Below are 27,916 nucleotides of genomic sequence, written 5' to 3' on the forward strand. Positions count from 1 at the left end.
AGGACCTCCCGCTGCGGCTGGTGGGCCCGCTGGCGAGAGCTGGGATTTAAGTGCTTTAATCTACTTTAGACTGAAGGGAGTCAGTAACTCCTGGGGGCTCAGCAGGGATTGTGCGTTAGGCCTTTTGGGCAAAAGCATCTAAAATCCATTAAAGTCCTATTTTTCTGCTTAAATCTTTTCTTGGACCTCACCCTAAGTAACAGGTATAAAGGCTCAAGGCAAACGAACCCCAGAGCCAGGATTCAGGTTTCACAGGACAGGAGGGGCTCTCGCCCCAGGTGGCAGCGAGCCCAGCAGTGAGCTCAGCTCAATCCCCTGTGGGTACGGTATGGTGTTTGGGGGGCCTCATCAGATGGTGGGGCAGGAGGGCTCTGGCAGCATGAGTACTCCCAGTCCCCTGATCTGGGGGAAGGGGGTGATACAGCAGCGTTCAGTCCTTCCTGCCAGTTAGCATCTGAATCTGAGAGCAGAACTAGACTTGGAGGCTAATAAATTTTCATCATTATCAAGAAATCACATGAGATATTACGATACTTTTCTCAGGAGCAGAATATGAGTAATTTTGGCTTCGGTGCCCTGGCTTAACTAAAATTGGAATAATTGTTCTCTTTGTAACTATATCCCCTTCCCCAGGTGGCTATGAGCAGCTTAGAAGCTGCAGGAGAGAAGCCATGACTGAACACATCTCCCAGGGTGAAATAAGACACAGCCTTCAACTCTGAGCCTTCTTACCCTGACTGCCATGCTCTCCTGTGTTTTTTCCTTTCATCTAGTTAGAGGCTGGCTCATGCTACAGCTTTTACACCTCTTCGGGGACCTCAATAACATTGCTCCCTTTTGCCCTGCTGCTGTTTCCACCAAGTGTCCAAATACAGCAGGCAGTCAGCATCCAATTACCTGTGCATGAGCATATTTCTTCTTACTGTCCCTCCTCCTTCGCACCTATCTCGCCATTCACCAGTTTCTTCCTTTCCAGTCCTTTGCCGGCTAACACTGGGTGACAGAAGCATCAGCTTTAGCAAGTCTATGGTGGGCCAGGCCATTGCAGCATCTATGAGCTGCAGGCCACTGGCCTGCCTGGGTTAGCCAGGGTTTCTGCCCACCCTGCAGGGAAACCCAGCACAGCTTCTCCTAGGTGGCCATCTGTGTGGTGGGACCCACAGAAGTTCTCTTTCTGCAATAAACCGAGTGACTGCGTGGGGACATGGGCAGCGCCAGCTCAAGGCATGCTTGGGGAAATGTGGTTAGAAATTAAGAGAAATCTTTACTATGTCTCCCCCACTCCCCATGAGCTGTTTACCTGAAGATTATAATTTGTTTTAAATAATCATATGAAAAAATGCCCCATGGCAATTTCAGAAGCCTGAAGCCTGGATGCAGTATGCTGTAACTGCAAGAGCCCCACTCCATTCCCTGCCTGGTGGCATGATGTGCTAGGCAGCTCCACCTGCTGCATTTTGGCTGTCAGGCTTTTCTCAACTCTACCGGTAAAGTCATTAGCAGGGCTGTTAAAAGCATCATGGAAACGTACACAGAATATTGTGTCTATTTTGTCATCACCATATTACAGAACACCGGTAGATGTCAGTTCAGCCCACAAAATGAGTGCATGCTAGCTGTATTAGCTTTTGCTTTTACAACAGTAAGTTTCCACCAAAGAAATTAAACAACGTTTAGAAGTTGATGTACATTTAAAAGCCTGTTAGCCATATTTCACATACTGTAATATGCCCTCTGTGTAAAATAAGCAAATCTTAATGTCACCTTATTTTTCTTCTGCCTGGAAATCATAGGACTGGCACACATACAAGTCGACTTTTTGTTGTTGTTCTTTTGCATATATTGATTTGTTGAGGCTAGAAAAGAATTTCTATCAGTTTTGATCATTTCAGTGATACTGGATACTTAGAGTTGTGCCAGAATGCAGTTTCAGACCAGCAATCAATGTACACACATAGATTTACAAAGAAAGCAAGGTACATACATTAAGACGAATGATATGAAAGAATGTTTGCTTTTTTCCCCCTGTTGCAATGGCTGATTCAAGTTGCAAAGCAAACAGAACAATAACTCAATTTAAACAGTTAGTACAAGCAAAATACAGCCAGTCATTTTGGTACTGCAACTGCTGGTCAACATCCTGACTTTTTTAAAGCTAAATTTTTATTTTTAATTTTTTAATTAAAACTACATTTTTAAAGCTAAAATTTAAGCCACTCGTAGGTTTTGTTTAACAATATAAACATTTAAAAAGAGAAACAGGCAAATCTGATGGGGTTAAAAAAAAAGGAAAAAAAAGACACACAAACAGCAGCACCATCTAGATAAGCAACACTTCCAAATATTTTGGAAGATTTATGTTAAAGTAATGAACAAAACCAAACCAGACCAAAAATCCAGAATTATCATTTCTATGTAATTCACTGCTGCAAGCACCAATTGGTTGAAAAAAACCTAATTCAAAGTCCCAAGGGCATGAACTTCCAGAAGGGATCAATACTGATGAAGAACAAATTATTTACACTTACAGTGTCAGGTGGTCAGGTGGTATTCAATCAAATTCAGCTTCTGCCCCTGGGAATATTGATTGCCTGAGAAAGCCGAGCTTTTTATTAAAGTGGTATAGCTTAGTACTGATTTTACTAATGCTAAATCTTTTCTCTGCGCCTCACAGCGAATTTAGTTCACCTATAAGCTAAATTCTTTTTCATGTAACTTTGTGTATAACACTGACAAAAAGTTAACTGGAGAGGATTTATGTGTAATTATTGGAGTCAAAATAGTCTTTTTTCCCCTCTTGTTCTCTTATTTTCCATTATCAGATACTGTTATGCGTTACTTCTAAAGAATTTGGATAAAGAGTTTTCTGGGAAGTAAGGAAGTTCAACAAATGTAATTGTACGTATTTGTCAAAACAATCGGTATATAGAATGCACAGTTTTTTCTTATGTTCCTCCTTAATTTGGTAATACTAATATAAAGATAAGTATTTAGTGTGATTATTGAGTCTCTTTAATTACGGAATGATAGGGTTTCTTCAAGTTTAGAAAACTATTGTGCCAAATCACTCACTGGATTATAGGAAGAAAGTATCAGATGGTGAATGAATGATCTTTTAATCAAAGGGAGAAAAGTATAGTAAAAATCAATGTTCACAGCACAAAGATAGGAAAATCAAGATTAATGTCTTATTTTTCCATTTAAATAATTAGGTGATAATTAGCTGGAACAAGCTAGCTGAAGAAATAAGAGTTTCTACATCTTTTGATTAGTTCCAGACAAACTTTGCTGACTTTCTGGAAAAAGACATTTAAGACAAGCCTAGGTCATTACAAAGCATATATGTCACCCACATGTTGTAACATAACCACATGTCCAACTGATTAGCAAATAATCCCATCTGGTTTAAGAAATAATGCATCAATTAAAAAACAAAACAAAGAGAAACCAAAACCCCCACAACACCACAAAAGACTAGTACCACTTGCTATTATGTCATTTGATTTCTAGGGACTCGGGTCAAACTTTGCTTCTTTAAAATTCACCTGTGTTTTAACAAATAATAAAACACATATACTGTCAGTGCCACAAGTGTAAATCAATATTCTGTTCTACAGGTCTAAGGTACAAATGGAGATGTTCTGCTGCCTCTGGCTGACAGCAGCCAATCTTCAAGGGAGGTTCTCTCTCACTGACTAGCCAAGCCACCGTGTGACAGGAGCTTTGAGGTTCACACTTCAAGCCTCAAAGCCGAAAACAAGCTACACATCCCACATTTCAGTGTAAAGTGTATGTTCAATGTTGCTGAGGTGTCCTCCAAGCACTGGTAATACTTAGCTGTCATGAGCTGGGCACCCAGTTTGCCCAGATGAGATTCAGTTACCTAAGCAGCTCCTTTGTAGTAGACAGGAACATGAAAACGGGAATTTTGGCTGGCTGAGAAAAGCCTTCCCGTTGGGGGTGTTAGCTGCACTTAGACACCGGTGTGTAAGGCGGGGGTGGGGGGGCGGGGAAGATTGGAGCTTTCTTTGAGACTGCCTGCTGAGGGACAGGAAAAAACATTAGGTACAGAGGCAAACTGACGGACCTTTGTGAGGCACTGTGGCTTTGTGAAGGTGGTGGTCGCACACGTGTATTCAGTAGCCACAAAACTCAGTTTGCGTATCCCTACCAAAGTAGCAAGAGCTCCCTTGTTAGCAACCAGTAAATTACCGCTATGTTGGCTGAGGTTCTGAATGCAAACCACTCAGGGTAGAATACAGTCCCCTTAACTAATTCTATGGGGTTTTATACAGTGCTTTGAACGGTTGGCACTCCGAGTGTTTGTTGACCAGGAAAGAAAAAGATAGTGTCATTGACTTTCGCTTTGAAGTATGTTCTCATTTAGGTTGGATTTAGGGCTTAGAACTTTGATAAAACAAAGACTGGGACAGCATATTAGTTGATTTGGTAAATACTAAAAAAACCCAAAAATTAAAAATCTGCCAAATGCTTCATGAGTCAAGGTAATGAAGGAGAGGCAAGAGCCACATTTTGAAGGAATAATGTTACCATGTAATAATTCTGTGTACTCTGAGTTAACTCAGTTAACTTTAGTGCAGAAGTTAGTTTCAACTTCTGCATGGCCTTCTCCCAGCCTGTTGGGCAGTGAAGCAATAGCTAAAGGAACCACTTGAGCCTCAAGATTTTGAGCTCAGTGGTTTAGGGTTTCATCACCTTCCAAACCCACCCTGCAGTAACTTCAGCACTTTCTGATTGTACTGTGCAGACAGCTTCAGTTTTATTCTCTAAGCTACTTTTAACGGTGAGCGCACATAAAAATGTCTGCAATAATTAAAACCAAGTACCGCCATAATAATGGAGGATAAATACCCCATGACTGACAGCATCATTGCTTCAGTTCATGTACCGAAACAAAACTATTGCTCCACACCAGTGTGGAACTGGTAGGGAAAAAAAAACCAAAGAAAGCCTCACAATAGATAAATAATGACTTCAGGTCAGCTGCCAGACACATGTTATCTTACACAAAACCATCTTCCTTTTCAGTTCCCATTTTCTTCCAGTGTCTTTTACACTTCCCCTGGTGACCCCACACCCACCAACTCCCTACCAGCCCCTGGTGCTGGAAACCAGTGGGATGAAAAGGGTGAAATCTCCAAAAGTTTTGAGCTTTTAAACTGCTCTCAGGTCTCTTCACCCCCCCACACACCCCTCACAGAAGCCACTTGGACACTTCTGCCCGGTGCTCGGCTGAGCGTTTCCTAGTAGTGCTGTTCTCTCTTTTGAGGCTGCAGCTGCCCCTTTACCACCATCTTGGCAGGTAGGGAACTCCTTACCCTAGAGGCTATCCATGTGCCAGGCAGATGCACTGAGGTGGGCTTCCCTGCCTCCACAGAGCAGGGTCAGACTGCTTCTCCCAGGGGAGGCCAAGGTATCGCAACAACTTCTCTTGATACTAAACACCTGCAATCCTCTTTCACAAGCGTGAACTCTCCTCACTGTATGTGCCTTGCCTAGCATGACCATTAAGGAAAAAAAGACATTTATTTCATCTGCAAGTTGGTAATACGTGGGGTAATATGCTTGTGGAAGACTGAAATATTAAGGGAATTATTATGTGAAACAGAAGTAGCATATCAAGTCTGAAACTGCAAATGATCCCCCAGGATTACAGTTGGTAATTGCTAAATTAATCCAAACCTTATATTGTCTTTCTTTTAGTACTGGTTCCTTCTTAATTAGCAACTCCCACAGTCTTAGTTGATCATCATAACAGTTAATAACAGCTGCCAGATTGCAAAACACTATTTCATATTACAGCAAAACATTCAAGTGTGTAAATCATATTGTCTCCCCTAGAGAGCGACACAGCAGTGTGCTGTCAGAAGAGGTAATTATAGATTTATTTTTCTCAGAACAGTTGGCACTTCATGCAAAGGGTTACAAGAAGACCAACCATTCACTGCCAGTAATGGGTCTTCCAGTATAAACAACAAAAAATAAACAGTTATGATAGAAAAGCTTCACATTTAAAAATGGCAGATTTGTGCTGATTAAGTCATGCATTATTTGATGGATTCTCTAATGAGGCCATCAGAAAACAGAGGGGAAAATTATGGTTCTCCAACAATTCACCCTTCAAACTCATCTCCCTACTTCCTTGACAGGGCACAGGAAGGATGTGATTTTAAAAGCAAAGCTGCCTAATTATTTTTCCTATAGACAGAACTGAAGCATGATTTCAGCTGCTGTGATTCCATTGCCGAGTTAAGTGGTGCAAAAATCCCATCTTCTCGCCCTTCCTCCAGAATAATGCCTGACCTACTGTTTGGCCAAGCTGTGATATGGTCTTGGCTGTAAATCAGCTGTGCTGGCTCATACTGTATCTGACCAACAAACCCACTGATCTAAATCTTACCTTTAAGCTTCCTGTTGTTTTACTTTAGGCAGCAGTCAAACTTACTTTAATGAACTGCTTTGATCTAACTCTGTGGATCTAAAGTGAGTAAGGAATGATACAGTAGTCTCTTGTGCATAATTTTAACATAATAATCTTTCACACAGCTGTTGTCTGGACACCAGAATTATTACAACCTAGTTGGGGTACAGGCAAGAAATACAGAAATATATCTAGAGATTAAGATTGTGCTGCTAAAAATTCATAGTTATCCAATGAGGCTTTCCTTAAGTCCAGATATCCACTTCTCTGAAACTCTGTTCCCAGCATCACTCACTCGCTATGTGCAAAGCTGGATGCTGGTAAGTGTTTTCTTATGCTACTCTCACTTCATGGTACAAACATTTGAACTTAGTGATACTTGATGCGGTTCTAGCAACTGCAAAGTTAATTGCTATTGAATTGTGTCCTGGTTTATAATCTCCAGTTGTCATAACTTATGTTACATGATATAAGAATAGCTTTGACATAATGTTTAATATTTCAGTTCCCCACTTCTGGTAGGACTGCCTTCATTAAAGGCACTTTAGTGAATCTCTCAAGTCTGCATATAAATTAAATGGCCAACAGTCTTAGCTGAGAAGGTGTCAGTTCCTGTTCAAGAAACTCAGATATTACGTACCATATCTTGTCACTTGATATTGCTTGTCTGCAGGACACAGCAAACTGGGAAGCTTACCATCTGGAGACAAAATCAGTACAAGTGTCATAGCTACAGAACTAAACCTAAACCAGCAATAGCGATGTGAGGATTAATACCCATTTACCAAAACAATGACTAATTATGGTGAAATGCTAGCTCATCATCTATAGCTACACATTAAGAAAGCACTTCAGCAAATTTGCTGGCAGCCTTGAGTGGCTTGTTACACATGGATACCAAATGTTCAGGACACTCCTCAGCTGAAACGAAACCTCTGTCTTTTCAGACTAATCCTTCGTGACAAGCAAGGCAATCGGTAAACAATCGAATATCCTTACAAACACAAGTAATAAATATAAGCGAACCAGAAACTCTCATGATGGCTGAAAGCACTTTGGGATTTGGAGAGCTGGCTGCTCTGCGGTATGCATAGATGCTGCAAGTCTTGATTGTACGTGCAGCTCCTCCTGAATTTGCCCTGCAGAAAAATCATGTGATCCATGTTACAACCAGAACGGAATCTACAGTAACTAAAAATAAACTGCTGCTCCGCAAATTCATGGCTCAGTTTAGTCCAGCTCTTAAATAACTCTACAGCACTGGCCAGCAAACACAGATCCTTACGATTATCAAAACATGCATGACCTCATTAATTGTCATCCGGGTGGGTGATGTTAGTATCTTTCAATACTTGCAATACTTGGTTGGGTTTGGTCCCAGATGTTTCTTTAGTAAGTCATGAGTTCTCTTAGCATCTTATGTTACCCACATTTGTAGATCTCAACAGCAGAACCACCTGATCCAGCTGCTTTGCCACTTGCTTGGTAGCTTTCACTACTTCAGAGGTACCTGGTAATATTGGGTGACAAATTATTACCAGCAGCTGCTTACACCTCTGTAGCATTAATGCTGTTATACGTGAATGGTGGGAAAGCTTATTAATTACCCACCTTTCTAGTATCTCTGCCTGACCAATTAACAGGAACATCTACCCGAAAACTAGAAATGGCTCTGCCTACCTGCAGGACAGACAGAGCTACCAGCACAATGAACATTAAAGTTTCATTAATCAGCATGTGATCGACACCATTTTATATTTCCAGCAATTTTTATTCATTAGATCAAATTTAAATTACAGTATCTTTTTAAACATAAAATTGCTTCTGAGTTCAAATTAGATTTTAAGTTAAATAACTTATTTGAGGCTTTTTCCTATTGGAATCATATTTTTAAGCTAACAGCAAAAACTGCACCTTTGTAACCATTGATGTTTTACTTTTTACAAACTTGGTTTTGGTAACATTTACCATAAGCAAGTCTTATTTTAAATTTTAGAAGAAACAGGCAACGGGCTATCTCTAAAGGACTTCTACAAGAGAAGATCTGTTGACCTCTGTGATCTCTGCATGAAAAGGGCAGTGATCTCATTCAGCAAGCATAATATTTTGAAAAACTTTGGGGGTTTTAGAGCCTTCCCTGTAAAAAAAATCCTTATTGCTTTTGGAAAGGACTTTTCAGTCACTAAAGAATGTCTTAAGAGTTGTCACTTGCTTTCTACCAAGAAAGAATCAAGTTAGTATGGTTCAATAAAGAATACTGATGTCTTAATTTCAAATAAAAAAAAAATATACTAGTTGCTTAAGTCTCTAATAAGAAGAATATTTTTGCTTTTATTTTTGAAGGAAGGAAATTTCTAAAATTATTTTCTTTTTATTATTATTGGCGTGTAACAATTATGCTCCTTTGACAGATGTTTCTCTGAATTATTTCTGATTTGTTCCCAGATGCACATAATTCCAAGTTATTGATTCAAACTTCATTAAGAAGAAAACTGCAAATTATTTTACTTTTGATAGTTTTACATGTGGTAACAAGTGATTCATGTGATTCACACCCCAGCAAAAGAAATTCAGCTTTCTCAAAAGTAATGGAAGCAAGTGAACTCAAGTAACTTCAATTACAAAATCAGTGTCAAAGAAGAGGGATTGTTTGCCTTTAGCGACAAATATGTACTATTATTGTGCAACTAAGCAATTTTATCACACGCACACAAAGTGTAATGGTTTTAAGTATTTGTCTCAAGGATTCAGACATGATGTGGCTTGTCCACAAGGTGGCGCACGCTGCGCCCGAAAGGAACCGACACACAAAACGCTTTGCAACTTGTACGGCACAAAAAAGCTTCAGGGTAATTATCCCTCTTCGTTTTGTTACAAGCACGGAAGAAAATCCGTCTGTAATTATTTTAACGATTTGCTTATGTAATCTAAAAATCTGCTTGCCTCAGAGTACGCAGAGACTTCAGTTCACATGGTAAACAGAAAATACCTGTCATCCAGGGGAAACGGGTTTTCTCTTTGACATTTCAGGTGGCTGTAACCAAGGTAAATCATACACAAGAGGCAGAGGCATAGCAGGGAGAAAGGTTATAACCTTACCAAACGTCTGGTTTTACCCGTGCCTATCTCACTGCCTAGGGAAGCAGGCAAGCGCAGGAGGATAAAGAGCTTAGGGTTCTGAAAGTACTGACCAAACCCAAAAAGACCCAGATGAAGACAACAGCGTTTCATAGGAAGAAGAAACTAAGAACAGTCTAGAGGAATTTATCTGTACATACCTGATAACTAAAAGTGCATCAAATTCCTAGAGTTCTCAGTAGGTCTGTTCAGATTAAAGATAAAACAAAACACAGCTCCCCACCCCCACCCCCCACCCCCGTATCCTGTCACAGATGCTGCCAGAGACAGAAACACTAAGCGAACACAACTGACCCATCTGTCCCCTTTGGATCTCATAGTTTCATTGGACTACACTTTTTGAGATAAAGTTTGCGCAGAGAGGTAATATTCTTCTATTAGACTCACTTACGAAGCTCACTTTCAAGTCTACATGCTCACCTTCAGATGAGGCCCTATGTACCTTAAAGTCACTTTGTTTACATCAGTTAGCCTAGTAAAAGTTTGACTAACTACTCTGCAAAGTTGACCTTGTTTCCATCTATCATAACTGTAGCATTACTATTACTATAGAGACAGCACTGCACATTTTTTGTTTTTGGTTTTGTTTTGGTTTGGTTTTTTATATATGATGAAACCACTACAGTCCAGGAGAGTTTCCAAGCCACAGCTAAGGCTGAAGCAATCATAAGCATATGACCATGTCCTTTTGACACCACACTGAAGAGGCGAAAGGCCACAGAGCTGGCTGGGCTCCAGTACGAAGCAGTATTTCCCAGCTAAGCTCTGGCACCGAGTGGCTGAAGCATTAGATGACAGATACACTTACCAAGTAGCCAGGCTTGCAGGTTTGCTCTTACTATAACGTATTTTCCACTTTTTTCTTAGAGTGATCAAATAATAATCAGAACATGTGCAAGTGCCCAGAAATGCTACAAGATAAATAGATATGTACTAATGGCACTTTTTTTTTTTTTTACATTTAAACTAAACAGACTGTAGAAACTAGGTGCTGGATTTCATCTCACACAAGGTTAGGGCTCTTTGTGAATACTGAAGCATATTATTGCTTACTAATATCACTCACTTTCACACAAGGTTAGGGCTCTTTGTGAATACTGAAGCGTATTATTGCTTACTAATATCACTCACTTGCCCAGCTTCTACTTTGCACCCCTATGCTTTATTGTAGCTAGTAAGTTCTCTAAAGCATATATCAGGTCTTCTTACAGGCTTGGGGAAAACAGGAATGACAGAGAACTCTCAACAGCAAGTACCTGAAAATAAGAAAGGTATGTGAGGGGACAGCTGGTAGGTAGAATATAACATTGGTAGTCAGAATATCCAAGTTTAGCTTCCTATTTCCTTTACTGAATTGCTCTGTAACAGAGCAAGCAATTTCACTGAACAGTACTACCACTGATAAAAGGAGATTAATAGCCTTTACTGAGAAAGCCCACAAAGCTGACCTCCAGCAAATGATACAGGAAAGCCAAGTCCACAGTTGCAAGATGAATCAGTACAGTAGGAACGCAGAAGTTCTTCTGTTGTGGATGACTGTTATAGGACTGTGCTTGAGCAAATATAATGGACTGTCCATTATTTACAAATGTGTTTCATGACAAACAAGAGGGGGAAAAGATCAATTTAAAAATCTCCCAGGTGCAGAGGTAGAAGTTAAACCCATTGTTCCTCAAAAATAATAAAAAAAACCCCAAACCAACCCACCCTGCCCCCAAGCCTCCCAACAACTTTATACCACACACATACCCAAAACACAAATCCCTGCATAAATTATTCCAGCTTTAAAGCAGGAACTAGATGTTTGTGTAATGTCCCCTCTATGTTTCAAACACAGATAGTGTGCAATGGAAAACCACCATCAGAAAAATCTTTTACTCAGACACAGAAAATTCTCTTTGGTATTCCATCTTATTTGAAGTTATACTGCTTCTGGTGACTGCTGGCAACAGTATCAGCATACTGCCTATCCTGAGAACTTGAAAAATGAGATGAGAAGTTGCTCTAGCAAACCAGGCATTTTATTTTCTTTTCTACAAATCAGTATGTGTGGACTTATAACTGTACATGATACTGTTGTCATACTGTTATCACATTCTCCATTAATTTCTGAGTTGGAATATGCCTACTTTGTTCCAAAATGCCCAAAGCATTCGGTGTTCAGCCATTCTTGATTAGTTCAGACACTGGGTTTGGCTACCCAGAGGAAAGGCAGAAATGTCATTTACAGGAGCAGAGTGGAAGAGTAATGTTAAAACAGTGTGAGATCAGCATCTAACTTCCCCATGTAAAGTAATAATGGCAATGCTACATACTTTTGTATGTAGTATGAAAAAAAGTATTGTTGATATTTTTCAGATTAGTCATGAGTATGAAAAATTCCTAAGAAAACTGAATTAAAACGAACAGATTAATGAAATTCCTACAGACACATTTCATTTCTATTCTCAGTGTCCTACCATGAGCATTCTAAGGAACTATACCATATCTTACTATATTAATGAATCAACTTACAGATTCTGCATGCGAGACATAGAGCAAAATAATCTATTTCTTCCAGTTCTCTCAAGCCTATTCCCACAGAACGTCTCTTGTAGTACTATATAATAAAGGTTTAGTTTAGGCTGAACTTTATTACAGATTCAGTTTTAGTTGTTTCTTGGGTGTAACGGAATGGGTCCCATTTAACGGGAATTAATTAGTTATGGTGGAGAAAAATAAAAAAAACTCTGAAGTGCCTTTTAAACTAAATTAGTAGGAATTGTGTTTTCTTACCACTATGCCTTGTACCTTCCCTGAAAAAAGGGCTCTGTACAGCAAATTTGGATTAGATAATTGTTTCTACCTGTAGCAGCTTCTGCTAGGTCTTGTTGTTGCTAAAACATGGAAAGATTTAGGCTTTTTTTTTTTTTTTTCCCAATTTGACAGCCTGAGTGCAAGAACTCAGTATATTTGGAATTATTATTTCAGAAATCGCACAAAATGTATTATTTGGGGATTATCATCAAAAGTCTCCAAACACTTTGCACACACAGAGCTCGGTTACAGACATCTCTGAAAGTGGTGAAGTTACAGAGGTTTCAGACTCCACTGTCCAGAACTGCTCAAAGAGACAGGCTGATTACAGCGTACCAGGAAAAAACATGCAACTGCAGCTGGCAGTGCAACATCCCTCTGACGGTCAGCTATTATATGTGGGTCAAGAATAGAGGACTCCATACCAGAATTTAATTTTAGTAGTCCTAACAGCACACTGAAACTTTCAAAGGAAGCAGTCAACTTTCAATACTGCTTTAAAAATCACAGGGGAAAAACACTTTCACTGATTTAATAACAGACATGAATTTACTCCAAAGACTCTTACTAATTTCCTAAATTCAGACTAACAAGATTAAGGCATATTTTGAAACGTCCACCAGGCCAAGCTCCACCACAGTCAGGGTTTTACAGTGTTAGTCTGTCAGAAGGCAGCAATGTTGCAGACAGCTGGATGGATCAGGAAGAATCTATTCACATGGTATCATGTACTTCCCCCCGCAGCATAGGTAGAAAATGGATGCAGGTATGAAATATTACATAGATTCAAAGATTTCTCCTTTTTTTTAAGAAGCATTGACCATTGTGTGTTAGAGTAGTAAGGGCTGAAATTACTTATTTATAAACACATTGCTGTGTTAACAGGCTGCTGGTGGACTATTTTAATTTGGTAGCAACAGCCCTATGTTGAGACTGGAATTCAGAGTGCCCTAGTGTTGAACATTTAACCTGCAATACCATCCTTCTGGAAATGCAGCTGTGTTTAACCATACAGTATTATTCTGAGGACCACTGACCTGAAAAGAAAGAAAAAAGCCTTGCTTGTCTTTGCTTCAGTACAAGCACACGAGACGTTTTTACCTGTGGTTATCTGAAGCACTTACAAAACCTCAGTGCAACTCAAAAAAATCTCTTTCTTCAGCAAGAGCTGCATTGAATTCTCAATTATACAGCAAAAACTGGATGGGTGACAACAACCCTGCCAGGACTGTAACTGACAATACTTTAGTCGCAATTCTGCTCTTTCAGCAGTGATGTGAAAACAAACTTGAAAATACAAATGAGTCATGGAAAATGGCAGGATGTATTAGTTAAACCTGCCCTATTTGGGTTTCCAGGATAATGCAAATCCACTTCACAGTAATAGAAATTATCACAGCACTCTTTTTTTTTCTTTTTTTCCTTGAATTAGATAAAATTAGCATCTGAGAAATATGGTAGTGCAAAAAGATACAGCTCCAGCACTTCATCAGGACACTCCATATCAGAATCCTACAAAAAGGACTCAGACATCATCTTTTAGGCCTTCTTTCAGGTATATATTTTCAACACAGTGCTAGATGTTCTCCTTTTAAGCAAAAGGCCAGAGTGCTGCTAGCAGCTAAACCCCCAGATTACTAATTTTCACAACAAAAGTATGAGATCAGCACTAAAAGGAGTGGGTGAAAGATTCTTGAGAAAGCACACTACTTGGGGTAGGAGTGGATAATCTCTCTGCTTTTCTAATCCTTCAAAGGTGTATTTCTGTGGGCGCTAAGGTACCTCCTGACACTTATCATGCTGCTAAATTTGGGAAGCGCATGAGGCTCCCCATGGCAAGATCTCCCTGGTGCCTCACTCAGTCTGATGCTCTGCATGAATACCTGTTGGGAGTATGCCACATAGCTTCAGACTTCACAACAAGAATGTGGCAGCACCCAGATGGAGAAGCAGATAAGAGGCACTAAAACCCCTATGCTGTTGTAGCCTTTGACAAACCTTTGATAGCAATGGAAATAGTAAAGGTACACTTTTCTCCTGTGAAAATCCCAGTTACTCAAGTCAGCAAGGCATCTGTGTTCTCCATTTTCACAATACACGTCTAGTGTCTACCTTTTATATAAGGGAAATGGAGTGGTAGTAAGTCACTTCTATCCCACAGAAAGAGAGGCTGTACAAAGGATGTTAAGATACATGTTAAGACATACTGGTTGAGGGTTATATTAAGTAAAACAGTGCCCTGTTAACTCTCCTCTACTTCCATACTCCCTCTGAGTTCTCATGAAACAGGACTGTCTCCATCTCTTGAGATCTAGAAATAGCTTTGTAGACATTTGCTGTCTTTATGGTCATTTCTTCTATGCTGTTATAAAGACTGTGTGCCACTTGTTACCTTCTACGGCATATGTCAGAGCATGTTTCTGCTGCAACGTGCTGTTGAAGGTTTAGTTACTGTGGTGCCAGACCACGGGATAAGTAACAGAAGGAGCTGTGTCTGTAAAAAAGCCAAATGACCACACCACTGCCAGAAAGCACATCAGTTGTGAAGTTGTCTGGCCACTTGTTTCACAATGAAAAGCAAACTCTGCTCAGCACCAGAGGCTGCATTGCCTGCTCCTCTGTCCTCTCATTAGATTGTAACCTGTGTGCCAGTAAGCAAACATATTGTGTCCCTAACTACCAGCTATATAGCATCTGTAAAGTTTTGCTATGCTGCACGACCTTGCAGCCAGAGTAGAGGAGCCAATGTGCCTGGTCCTTGCCCACGCAGCAATAGATATTTTTAACTCTGCGCAAGACTGCAAACAAGGCAGACGCACCTGCAGCCTGGGTTGGAAAACTAAACAAGAATTTTTACCTTCTTCCCCGAAAGAAAAAAAAAACCAAACCCAACTTCAACACCTTCAGTCTGTTACATTCAATGTATTTATTAGGGGATACAACTTGGACAGATTTCTTGACTCTGTCGAAGAGAAGTCACTACTACTGGTTAAGGACCAACAGCACATACGTAGCTGTAGATTTTCTTGCCTATTTTATTTTGTATGAATTGCCAAATAATGACAATGCTGCATGCAACGCACATAGCTCCTTGGCTCATAGCCCTGTTTTAAACTCAGCTCCACTTTCTAGCAAAGAATTTTCTTAGAATTCTGTTTAGGTGGAAAATGAGATTCCTTTACCTGACACCCAGGTTTTTCAGGCTCACAAAAAAAAGCACCAAGAAAAGGTAAAACATTTTACAACATCAACTTGCGGAATTATCTTAGAACTTGAAATTCAATTTCTGAAAGACAAGACATGCAAAATACTAACTATAGACAGCAAAGATTTATTAAGACAGACACTATTTCAATGGATTCTTACAACTATTTCCTTCCTGCATGTATTACTTTCTAAATGGATTTCTACACCCTTTCCAAGTTGTATGGCATCTATTTTTTCCCCAGCTGCAGGAACTCTTTGTAGCTACCCAAATCTACTAGCTTGCTACAAAACAGTATCCTCTTCCACATTACCTGTGCCCCTTTTTAAAATTTTTTCTTTTTAAACTTTTACAAATAGATTCTTTCAAGATGATACAAGCTATTCCCTATATGTGAGCTCAATTACCTTTTCCTTCCTTCTGCTTTTATCAGGATGGCAGAACTACCATCACCTGCTTTTGCTTTAGCTCCTTTCTTAACTAGACACAATTGTATGACCCCTACTAGTAATTAGAGCATGACAATAAAAAATGAACTTCATTCCACTTCATCCTTTGCTTCTACCCATACATGAGATATTATTCCAAGTCCTGACAAGACCTTTCATCAACTCCTGATCCTTCAGTCATCTTTCATCCTTCACCTTGTGCCCCTATGCCATCCCACCTCTGGAAGCACAGCAGCTCTTCTCTGACCCCAGTCCCGTAGCACACAGCAGCTGCAGGGTCTGCAGCAGGAGAGCTTTGGGAACCAAGGGTGGGACAGACTCTGGGCCTACAATCTTGTCTTATTCCATCTTACAGAACCACTCATATATTCCCATTATGCAGGGCCTGCTTGAAACTCCACAAGATATTGTTGTTTCTTCAAACCATTAAACATGTGTTCAGAGGTGAATTTATACTCCCAAGAATCCCTGCTGACAACAGGATTTTCACAAGTTGCAAATTAAAGAACCTATTTGCAGAAAATTGCTGTGCAGCTGCTGCACAGTAATTACTCTGACAGCTCCTCAATCATCTCTTTCAAAGTGGCACTAAATGCATCAGAGTTCAATACCTGTTTTAAGACTGAAAGAGTATATAGAACAAAAACAAACAAAAAAAGAAAAATAGTAAACACATGAAGGCATTCTAGATCATTGGTAATACAGAATGTTATCCTCTTAGTCAATGGAAATGGCTGAAACTCATCAGCTGCCTCTAAATAATTCAGAATGTTGTTTGACCACAACCAAGATCAGTGTTAATTTGTACTCTTGCTTTCCTCTTGAGTATAACTGAACATTGATTAATTCAGTGATTAATCTCAAGTAGAAATAAAGTAAATAGTTTGAAGGGGGTTATAACATAGTCACAAGTGGGTTTAAGCATGGTAGCATGCAGTCCTTTACCAATGACATTCAATTTCAGTTTACTAAGATTTTACTTAGATTCACCCTGAATTGTGTACAAACACGTTCCTCCTTCTTTCCCTTTAGAAATCCACAGGTTAATTTGGACACTGCATCCATAGATATAGCAGTTTGGAGAAGCTTTATTGTAAATGGATATTGCAAATGCATGTTCTTATAAACTAAGCTATATTTTTTAAAAAAAAGTTTTGCTGGTATTTTGAACCTTAAAATTATTATGGATGTACCAGGCAACAATAGTAGATGAACGAGAATTCACCACTTAATATGAGGATGGTAAAAGATGTTCATCAAGAAGGCAAGTTTTATCCAAGGAGATAAAAGAAAGGAGTAAGAAACTTCATGGTCAAAAATATTTAACTTTGCCTCTATCAGAGCACAGATTATCTTGCAATTTAGGAAAGAGTTCGCTTATCATGCACAGATGCATGGTTACTAAAGCCATGCCTGAGTGAACAAAGTGAATGAATCTCATGTATCAAAAGTAATGGAAGTAGCATTTCACCACAGATCTTAATACCAGCAAGCTTTACACTCTGCCGGTAAGTCTCTGAACAAATGACGACAGGAAACGTATTCTGAGTCATGAAATGAGAACGCTCTGAGAGAATTCTGTGAGAATTTGGTCATACTTCCACAAAGAATGGCAGCATAAAAACATCTTACATTTTAAAGATGTAAGGATAAAGGATGGGATAGAAATACTTTTTTTATAGCACCCTGTCACTTTTCCAGTGTCACTGAGAAGTCTTCCAAATCACAATTCTTTTGTAAATATAATACACATCCCTTTGTTCTCCTTTGGAGTTCCTGTATGCATGTAACACTCACCCTGTATCCCAAGCTGCTGCAGAATACTGGAGTCTGTTCAGGCACCTCCCAGTACAAACACCCTGAGCTCTCACAGATCTGCTGGGCTGGGCAGCTCTATAGAGTGGATGAAATAATGGTTTCCAGTTGAGAAGATCCCTTTGAAACAAGCTGGTTTTTTTCAGAGCTGCATACAGCCTATTTACTCTAGCCCAGCTCATCTGGAAAAGCAGAGATAATACAAAGGTTCCCACTACTCTCCCATGAATTGCTTGAGTTATTGAAGTCCTGGACATGACAAAAAAAGTGGACTGCATAATTACAGGTGTTAGGATTTCATATACTAAAATATTTTCTGTTCAATCACAGGAATAACTAGGGAGAAAATTGGAGAGTTGAAAGCTGGTGTCTTTAGCAATTTTCTTTCTAGGGCATGTAATTCACCATCAAGCATGCCTAGATAATGCCTTGCAGCCAGTAGCACCGAGACACATACTGAGCTTTGTAGTTCATGTAAGCAGAGAACAGGGTAGTTTGTATCTAGGACATAATTGCTTAGCAATGTTTTAAATAACATTCAAAAACCTTCAATAAAGTGAAAACTAGGCTTTATGTATTAAAAGCCTGCCTAGAATTAGAACGCCCAGTGAGCCACAATCTCTTTTAAATTTAACAAAACAATTGCAAAGATCCTTCCCCCGAAAACCTTACGGTAGGTACATTAATTTTCTGACCCTCCATTGTTTTCCTCACCCAGGAGAGAACGCTGGGTCAAATGACCTGTGCTAGCAAGGCCTAGGGCAGCACTCTGGGGATCTGAAGGTGCGCAGCGGAGGCAGCCACACAGCAGAGCTCTTGCACCCTGTCCTGCTCACCGACCTCATGGACAGCAGCACAGCATGAGGAATCTCTTTTGTCATCAGTAGTGGTAAAAACGTACACTGGCTAAAAATCAGACTAGAAAAGTAACATCTGCTACATAGGTTTGCTTGGTATTGGGAAAACTTGAAAAAATTATTTAAAAGAGCTTCAAAGCCCAGAAGAATTGTCTTTTCTTATATCCAGAGCATTCAGCTGACACTTTCAAATACAAAACCAAAACACTGATAAATCTCATACACCTCTCTGTTACATTCCATACAACTAGACTGACTGTATACTGGTAAATACTTTACCCTTTCCAGAGTTTTAATCATAAAATGAAAGCTTTCATATGCAGGTTATGAATATGAGTTAGTGAATAATAATACTTCCTGAAACAGTCCAACAATACATCTGAAGACAAAAGGAAGAGCTATACTTCCAAACCCAGTACCCAAGCCTAAACAGCTAAATTAACCGCTCACTATTATCCACTCTAAATGCCCGGTGACTGTAGGAAATTAGTAGCATGGCTTTTTAAGTGATGCCCCTAACAAAACCAGAAGATAACACTACAGCCTGGACCATAGATGAGAGAAACCAATTTAAGCCTCACAGGAATTTAAACCAAAAAACCCAAACTCCAAACCAAAACAAAACTTTTAAAAATCAGGTTATTTGTATAAGTACACTTTTAGTTATGGCCTGAAATAATTTTTTATTCTGCCCAAAATAGCTAGGCAGTATGGCATATGATAAAATCACAAAGTTGCATTATAGGCTGAGTGCATTTTTTTAGTTTAGAGAAATTACTTCAGCTTTTCATAAACCAGGCTGAAGCCTTTTTGGCGTCATTCTCCATTGTTAAGCACACAGCACACAGCACTATATAAAGTTCTGGTATAAGTACAAGCACTTGTATAAAGTACTAGTACTTATTTATCTAATAACAAAAATCTGATGGTAACAGCACATCTCTTTTTCCCCTTCTCAGTCATTTCAAGTACCTGTTCACTTGGAACTATGTATTCCATTCTCCTTCCATGGAAATTAGCACTGACAGTGTAGAACTTGCTGCAGTGCCCACACAGCACTGGCACTTATACCTCGGGCAATGATCCAGCATGCACTGAAAAAGTAGTGTCTCTTTGTTTGGCATAAATCTTAAACACTGGTCCATTTGTGTGTCTAGTTGGTTGCAGACTTTATCTTTACTACAGTTATTTTCAAGCACTGCTAGCTGCAGAAGCCATAGCAAGTCAGGCAATTAGCTTAAACTGGTTTAGACCTCTATTCATCCTACCCAATTTCAGGCAACTAAGGCGTCTCAATTCTTAATACAGCCACCTGTATTGCAAAGAATAGATGCCCCAAAATCAAGCTTAACCCAAGCATTCTTTAGCAAGTGCTCAGCTTTGTAATTTATGATTTATTTTAACACACTCTCTGTGTAGTTCAGTGTTTTGTTTAATGAAGGATTGAAGCTATTCTTTTCTGCAGAAGTTCTATCATTTACAATTAGAACTTACTGCATCACTGAAACTGGCATGTTTTGAAAGTACTTGAAGTCTGTACTTCCAACAAAATACAGGTGCAAAGTGCACTAAAGAGAGCACACCCATGCCTTGAGCTCAGACCACAATCTGCCTCACTTCCAAGAAACTTCTGGGAAAAATCTGAGAGTGTCTGCGAATAAACAAAAAGAAGACAGATGTCTTTTGCATTGATTCACTCCCTAGACTCATGCTGCCAGTTTCATGGCTGCCAGACTGTAAAAATGGCTTAACCACAGGTCTCATGTTACGACTTGGCACTTAGGTATCACCTCATCCTATTAAAAAAAAAAAAAAAAAGATGCAATTTGAAAACAAGTGGTCTTGAATGTGCTGGACTGAGTTAGGCTGCAGTCTGATGTACACAATTCTGAGACCTTGCTCACACACAAAAGTTACAGAGTTTAAATTGCAGTTTAAACAAAAATAAAATGAGTCATATCCAATCTAGTTAAATCAGTGGAAATCACTCCAATTTCATTAGTACAGACTGTCTCATTCCAGCTCAGCTATTACAGATACTCATAGTTAAACATTAAAAGCTGCTTCAGACTCTTTTCAGGAGTGAATCTCAGTGTGATTTGGGCCATTTGAAAGTTCTATTTATTCTAAGCTATAGGTGTCCATATACCTTCTTGTACTCTAAATGCTCAAAAATTACAAGCTGAACAAGTGTAAACAGCTTGTTCCTGGTAATAACCAAAATTGTTGCTGGGGCTCTTTCATTAAAAGATCTTCCAGTCTTTCTGACAACACTGACTTACACACATCTAGTGAGGCTGTCAGTTTACTTAGAGACATTCAGCATTTCCATTTACTGTGAAAATGGAACTTTGCACGTGCAAGTATGGATGATGCAAGTAGAGACCTACGTACAACATAATTGACAGAAGAATCCCCATGAAAATAGGAGAATGTGATAAACTGTATCACAGAAATGGACACAGTTAATATGAAATTAAAATCTACATATAGATCACCAAGGTATCTACAGCTTGAAAAGTGGGGAAAAAGCTTCCTATCTATCCTGCTTCTGCCATGTAGGAATGCAAAACATTAGACCTCCAACCCACACAGGTTCTTTCTTCTGAAGAAGCAAAGTTCCCAAAGGGCTTCTGTGTGAAAATGTTACCAATGCCTCCCGGCTCATCACTGCAGCAGCAGTGTTGTACAGCCAGCCACCTCTCATTTTCATTCCTGTAGATGCCCCTCTTTCTGCAATTTTCTCCACAGTTGCTTGCCTCAGTAATATCACTTTATCTTGTTAGTTTTCACCCTGTTTCTTCATTCTTATTTGGTTCTGGTTTTTTTTCAATGCTTTTGCTATGGTGATAGTATATTGTGCCAGGACTCTTTTCTCTCCTCATTCCTTCATTCTGGGGATCAAGAGACAAATTCTACCTGATCACATCGGTGTAAATCACACTTTGCTAGTGAGAATGGTATTACTGCAGATTTACGTCAGCATCAAAGAACTTGGCTTCAGATTCTTTCATACACTTCCCAGATGCCTCTTTTTTTCCCCTCAAGAGTATTGCAAGGCATTATCTACACTGTAATAAAAGATTAAAAAGCTTTAGGTACATAGTTTATTGCCTATTGTAAGAAAGTCAGAATGCCTTGGTCTTTTAATTGTTTCTGTTTGCATGTTTGCCTTATAGAAGTGAAGCCCAAACCTACTTTTGATGCTTATGTAGGGCTTAAGTCCAACTGAATTGTTTACAAACACAGGTCTCTCTCTGGAGTATAAAATCATGTCTAGAGGCTACCCAGGTTGTGCCCAAAGCTTTGAAGACCTAAGTAATACCAAAAAAGACCTGCCCCTGTTTCCTTTTCTTGTGTCGTTTTCAAGTTGGTCTTGTAGGCCTCATCCAGGACAGCAGCTGCCCGTCCCCCACCACAGCAAGAATTGTTAAAGAATGAGGGCCAGAGCATCCTGGAGCTCAGCACTGATTAAGGGAGGAAATGCATGCTTGTATCGTAAACATCTTCTGCTGCTAACAAAGGGTTAAATAACTTACTCAATTGCAGTCTTCTTTGACAGCATTAAGAATAAAAAAGTACTACCTGGGAGCCAATAAAGCATTTTTCCCAACTTCAGCATATATTCAGAGGATCTGTGCTTTATGCAAGATGGCAAGAAAGAAGCAGAACAGTAGCAGATTTGACTAAAGGAGCGGGCGTTAACAGACTAGGTCTGACATCACGCAGAGGTGTGAAACAGGCCTAAAAGCGTAACATGTAATAATTCAAGGTCAAAGGAATTCAACAGTAACTTACTAGACAGGATGATAAATTGGGAAGTGAGCAAATTGTGCCTTTCTCCAGTATTAGACAGGATGGTGCACATTCCTTAAGCCTCAAAGAATTTAATCCCAGAATTGGCAGGAAGGGTGGAATCCTTTATGTGGTCTGCAAAGTACCTGGAGACACTTTGGGAATTGAAAGGAAATACATAAATGTAAGTTATTTCCCTTGTTAAGGAAGTTGTCATGAATCAACTCTTGCATTATATCTATTGCACTTAATTTCCTTAAGCACCTTTGGATTCTCTGGCAGAAAGGTGGGTTGGAGAAAGTGGGCAGCACAGGAAAGTTGGAGATCTAGAAGAAAATGGGGTCTCTTTCAAAAACACTTCAGTGAGCGCTTTCAACTCTTCTACTTTATATGCAAAAAACATACTAACATTGGAAAAAAAGGTGACTAAATATATAGCGTACTGATTTCGTTCCCTATCTGACAAATTGTATCTTCTGTTGGGCTGTAATGAAATTTGAAGTTAAATGACAAGCTTCGTTCATGCTGCCAAGATCCTAATGAGCTGCATTCCCAGCTTGCTGAATCAGGAATGAGATCCCTTTCCCATAGAAAATGCTGGCGAGCAGAGAGGCAGCAGAGACAGCAGTGGCGGAAGGGCTGTATGACCTGCAGCACTGGCTGGGGAACTCAGAAGGCAGTGGAAAAGGAACATTGTTTCCCTCACAAAAGAGGCAGTTATAATGACAGAAGACTCACAAGTGAGTATTAGACATCCCCACACCAAATGCACAATACTCCATTCATTCCTTTTCAAGAAATGAACTATTTTCACCCAAACACAAAACAAAACCTGGATTTCCTACAAGAAAAGTTTAGTAGATGTCAAAGCCTACATCACTGCATCACTGATAACCAGCCTTGAAGTATCAAAAGGAACATACCTTTTGTTTTGTTGATGGATTGCAGAAACATTTCTCTTCCTATATGAAATGGTAAACAGGACTTCGTTTACACACACGCATACATGGAGGCTGGTATGCTCTCTTACCTAAACTGTGCAGGAAACTGGCCAAATGCTACAGGAAGTTAGGATCTGTCACTTTTATGGTAAAATCTCTTCTTTGTAGAGCTCTCCTTCAACTGCATAAAATATGGCCCTAGAAAGAAGAGCTGAAGAATAACATCCCTAGAAATTACAAATGAAGGAGGTCTCTTGACTTACTGGGTTTTATACATGGACTCTTCAATAAGGTAGACCATGATCTTCCTATGTCCATGAGCAATGCCTGCATCCAGTGCTTCCATAAAACTGAGCGTGGTGGGTTTAGATCCATGCAGATTCTTACATAAGTGTTCAATTTTAGGTGTGAGTTGTATGCACGTAATTTTCTTTGGAGAAGCCCAATATACAGACTGAACAGATGAAAGCAATGACTCTACTAGGCATCGACTAAGATGTTCTTGTCTTTGTCAGTTTATCACACCTTAGCTGGATAGTCTGAACTTAGCTATACAAACAGCTTAGAAACAAACAAGCAAGGAATTTGTGGAGCAGTTTGCACACGTTTTCACAATTTCTTGCAGCTTTCAAACAGGGACTGTCTTACTCCTTTAAGTCTGCTAGGCAATTTGGAAGGAAAGGTATTGAAAACAAACTGTGGATGTTCCATAATATTGCCACAGAGAGTGGAAGGGAGGTAGCAATACCTGTTGCTGTACCTACACTAGAAGTTCCTAAAACAAGAGATGCTCAAGAGGGTGAATAAGCTGCCATCTTCCTTCTTTCCTAATGCTCTGTAAGTCATTTTTGGCAGAGATTTCAGGCCGAAAATTTGTTGTTGATTTCAGCAACAATACATCCTCCAGGAATTATTCTGAAGATGGACATCTCTGGTTTATAAAAAGCTTTCTATACCACATCATTTACACAGAGAAATGAATTAACTCATATCAGCATTAAATTATAGGCTGTAGTTGTATTGTAAATTTTGCTGGTGAATCTGCATTGTGCAGTTCAGTTGCTAATCAGATCTTCAGTTTAATAAAATTGTTTCCATTTACTGTTAATCACATTTGCAATTTGCTGCTAACAGAGTTTCTGATTGCTGTTAGTAAAGGCTTTCAGGACACTGGGGGACTGCACATTCAGTTCTTCATCTGATCCTACTTTGTACGCCATCATACAATGGACTGCTTAAATAAATATTCTAAAGTAGTTTTGTGACTATTCAGCTGCCGTTCTACATCACAGACTATAGGGAGATTGGATGATGCCCTTTTAAGACTGATGCATGACCAAGAACTCTATTTACTAGCAAAAACATTTATGGAAAGTGAATTTCAAAGCAATTGCAGCATGCTGACAATCTGTGTGTGATCATTTAAATCACTGAAGTACCACCACAAGATTCTCAATTAAGCACTAATGCCTAAATATAGAGATTGCGATTGAAAAATTGGAGAAAGCTTGGAGTGATTTGAAGATTGAAAATTCATCAAAGTAAATAAATAAACTTTAATTCTGTGCAAAAAGTCACTAAATTGGAAATAGTTTTCTCAAATCAATGTGTTTGTAACTCTGCAAAACTGTGGCATGAGTTTTCCCCTTACACAAGAATTGCATGATGAATAGAACAAACACGTATCTCTTCTGACAAGGGCGTATTTGAGTTTGGAAGTATTTCTTATACCTTGTGCTTGAAAATGTATGACAAAAGCAGAAATTAGTCATGGAATGCTGCTAAGAGTTTGCCCAACAAACCAGTTGAGACATGATGGACTTACAGAAAATCTGTGTTCAGGCTTTGGATATAAAAATAGTCCTGTGTCAGCAATGAAATAATCTTCTGTCTTAATTTCTCCAACTCATCCTTCAAAAGTGGTTTATCACAAACACACAATTGTACATGACTAGTCCTCTAAAATCAGTGAGAATGCTAAGATTTCTACAGGACTGATAGCTCAGTCTGCTTACTTCTGTCTTGCATACAGATTTCTGAACAAATTAGACTTTATTTATGTGAGAGCCTTAAATTTTGCTGTTAAGATGTTGAATGTCCTGTAACTAATTCAAAATATTTTTTGTTCCATATAATTGCAAATGTAGCACTCCCTCTGTCTCTCCAAATGCTGGAATTAGTTTTGCCCTCAGCTGTATCTATTCAATTTCCACATATTATAGCTGCAGTTAAAACTGCAAGGGCCTTGTTTTGCTCCACTGAAATCGATCCTAAACCAGCAATTTAGTTCAATGACAATGTGCACTAAATCTTTGCTATCTATTGAAGAGAGAGGCTAGGAAACAGGGACTTGCGGGTCCTGGCTAACTATCCCTGTATGAGCTCCTGCATGACTGCTCAGATCTTCAGCTTGATGCTATAATGGCAGGAGTATTAGCAGTGAGATAGTATTAGAGACAGCATGCTTCAGAATTTCTTCCAAATGCTCTGAAAATATTACTGAAGAACTCGTATTCCTTGCACTTTGCTGTTTGATGTACTTGGATATTATCCTATCCTTAGGTTTGTTTGAGCTGTTTTTTTTTTTAATTTCTTGCCATGCAAGAAGCTTTAGAATCCTTTTACTAAGTATAGGTGAAGCTAACAGAGCTTTCTCTCTCTCCTCGTTAATTCTGTTTTATTCTTACAAAGTACTTTCGGTGCCTGTCAGGAGAAAAGTCCTCACACACTGAAAACCACTGAAATATGTAGAACGGAATGGTAATGCAATCTTAAAGAGATAAAAAAAATCTTTTGAGCACAGATGTTATAACACTACACTAGTTGCTAGTTTCTCATGCTTTAGAAGTTGCTTCATTGCTACAGAACTACTCAGGATTCCTTCTCTTGAGAAACAAACATCCTTCTCAAGAGAAACAAGTTACAGACAGTATCAGATTTAGTGATAGATGCAGCTAACCATGCCTTCCTTCCTCCAGCACCCCTGAAGTAGTGAAGACCTCCGTAGTGCATCAGGATGGGTCCAAATTAACTCCTCTTTGGTCTTATGCCATTTTTGTACAAAGCAGTAATGTGGCATACTGATAAGAGAAGACAGGAAACAGTATAGCTGACATTCTGCTAGAAATTGTGTGTGTGAGGATGTTCTCCATAACTGGGGGCACTTCTCTCATGCTTATTTGGCCATGCTACTTTACCCACTCCCATGTGAAAGTGGGAGATGTGCACCTGCCAAAGAGCTTGTAGAGCCAAACTCCTGCAAAGCTTTTGGCAGAGTAGCAGTAATTCAAGAGGAATGCCGCTTCTTGGCTTCTGGGTTGCACAGATCTTTACCTTAACAATAGTTCAGATTCAGTTAGGGAAGCAGATAGGGGAAATCATAATTAAAAGCTCAGTCAACTCAAACCCTGCCAAAACCACACAGCATGAAACCCTCTGGAACCTCTCTGGTTTGGATTTCCATCTCTTCCTGCCTTACCACTGTCTGAAGGTACGAAAAAAAAGAAGAGTCCTAGTTTAGTACCACCATCCATGTACCACACAGCATTCTCAGTTTGAAAATGCTGACCATGCTGTTCTGTTGTTCCCACTTCTCTGCCTGTAAAGACAATTTTTGATAGACTAATGAGCACTTTGCCAACCTTTCTGCCTTCTGTCCCTTCCCACACCATACAGTATCTGCTTTCACAGTAACTAGCATAAGCACATTCTTATGCTCTCCTGGAATGAACATAGAATTTTGGTCTATCCATCCAAGCTATCACTAAACCATTTCCCCTAAGCATCTGTAGCAATTTCAGCAGCACAGTGCACTTCTACTGTATGGTGTTTATTTTTCATTTACTCTTGTGCATTTATTTTGCCTACAGCTGTCTGATCACAACACAGATGGCATTAAATTCATTGAGCATTCAGAAAAGCATCTTTCCTGTGGGATGACAAAGTCTCATTTGCCGTGCAAGTTTAATGCACTCTATAGTCTGAAGAAGAGCTGTGTGCATTTCCTTTGCATTTCTTCTACCAAGGCTGCAGTCAAAAGGCTGAACACAAAATCCAGAACATGACCAAGGAGGTTTGTCTCACTGTCTCCCACTTGGGTTCTGTGCTTTAGAAATGAGCTATAACAGTACAAAACCGGCATATATTTGCTCTGTTTGTAGCCAGTACTTGCTTTCCCGTGAGGTGAGTAGTGTCTTGTGGGTGTTCCTTGTGTATGGCTCTGTGGCTTACACAGCATTGCTATATTGGCACAAAATCTTTTCAAAAGGACTGAAAATCACCATATCAAAATGTTTCTCTACACTAATATTCCACGTGACAACTATTAACCACTCCCTTTGCCATCATAGATGCACAAAGACACTACCTGGACACATGCCAGAGACATTAATGAATCATAGAATCACTTAGGTTGAAAAAGACCCTTAAGATCAAGTGCAGGGGACGAAGCTTAAATGCACTGTGGAATACATAAACAT

At 39.4% G+C, this 27,916-nt stretch overlaps 1 long non-coding RNA gene across 1 annotated transcript in view; it reads left to right on the forward strand.

Moving 5' to 3' along the window:
• Window positions 1–27,916, forward strand: part of LOC114017297 (uncharacterized) — a 70,066-nt gene that overhangs the window by 310 nt on the left and 41,840 nt on the right. The window lies entirely within an intron of this gene.

The sequence above is a fragment of the Falco cherrug genome, chromosome 4 (genome assembly GCF_023634085.1).
Source record: "Falco cherrug isolate bFalChe1 chromosome 4, bFalChe1.pri, whole genome shotgun sequence".
NCBI lineage: Eukaryota > Metazoa > Chordata > Aves > Falconiformes > Falconidae > Falco > Falco cherrug.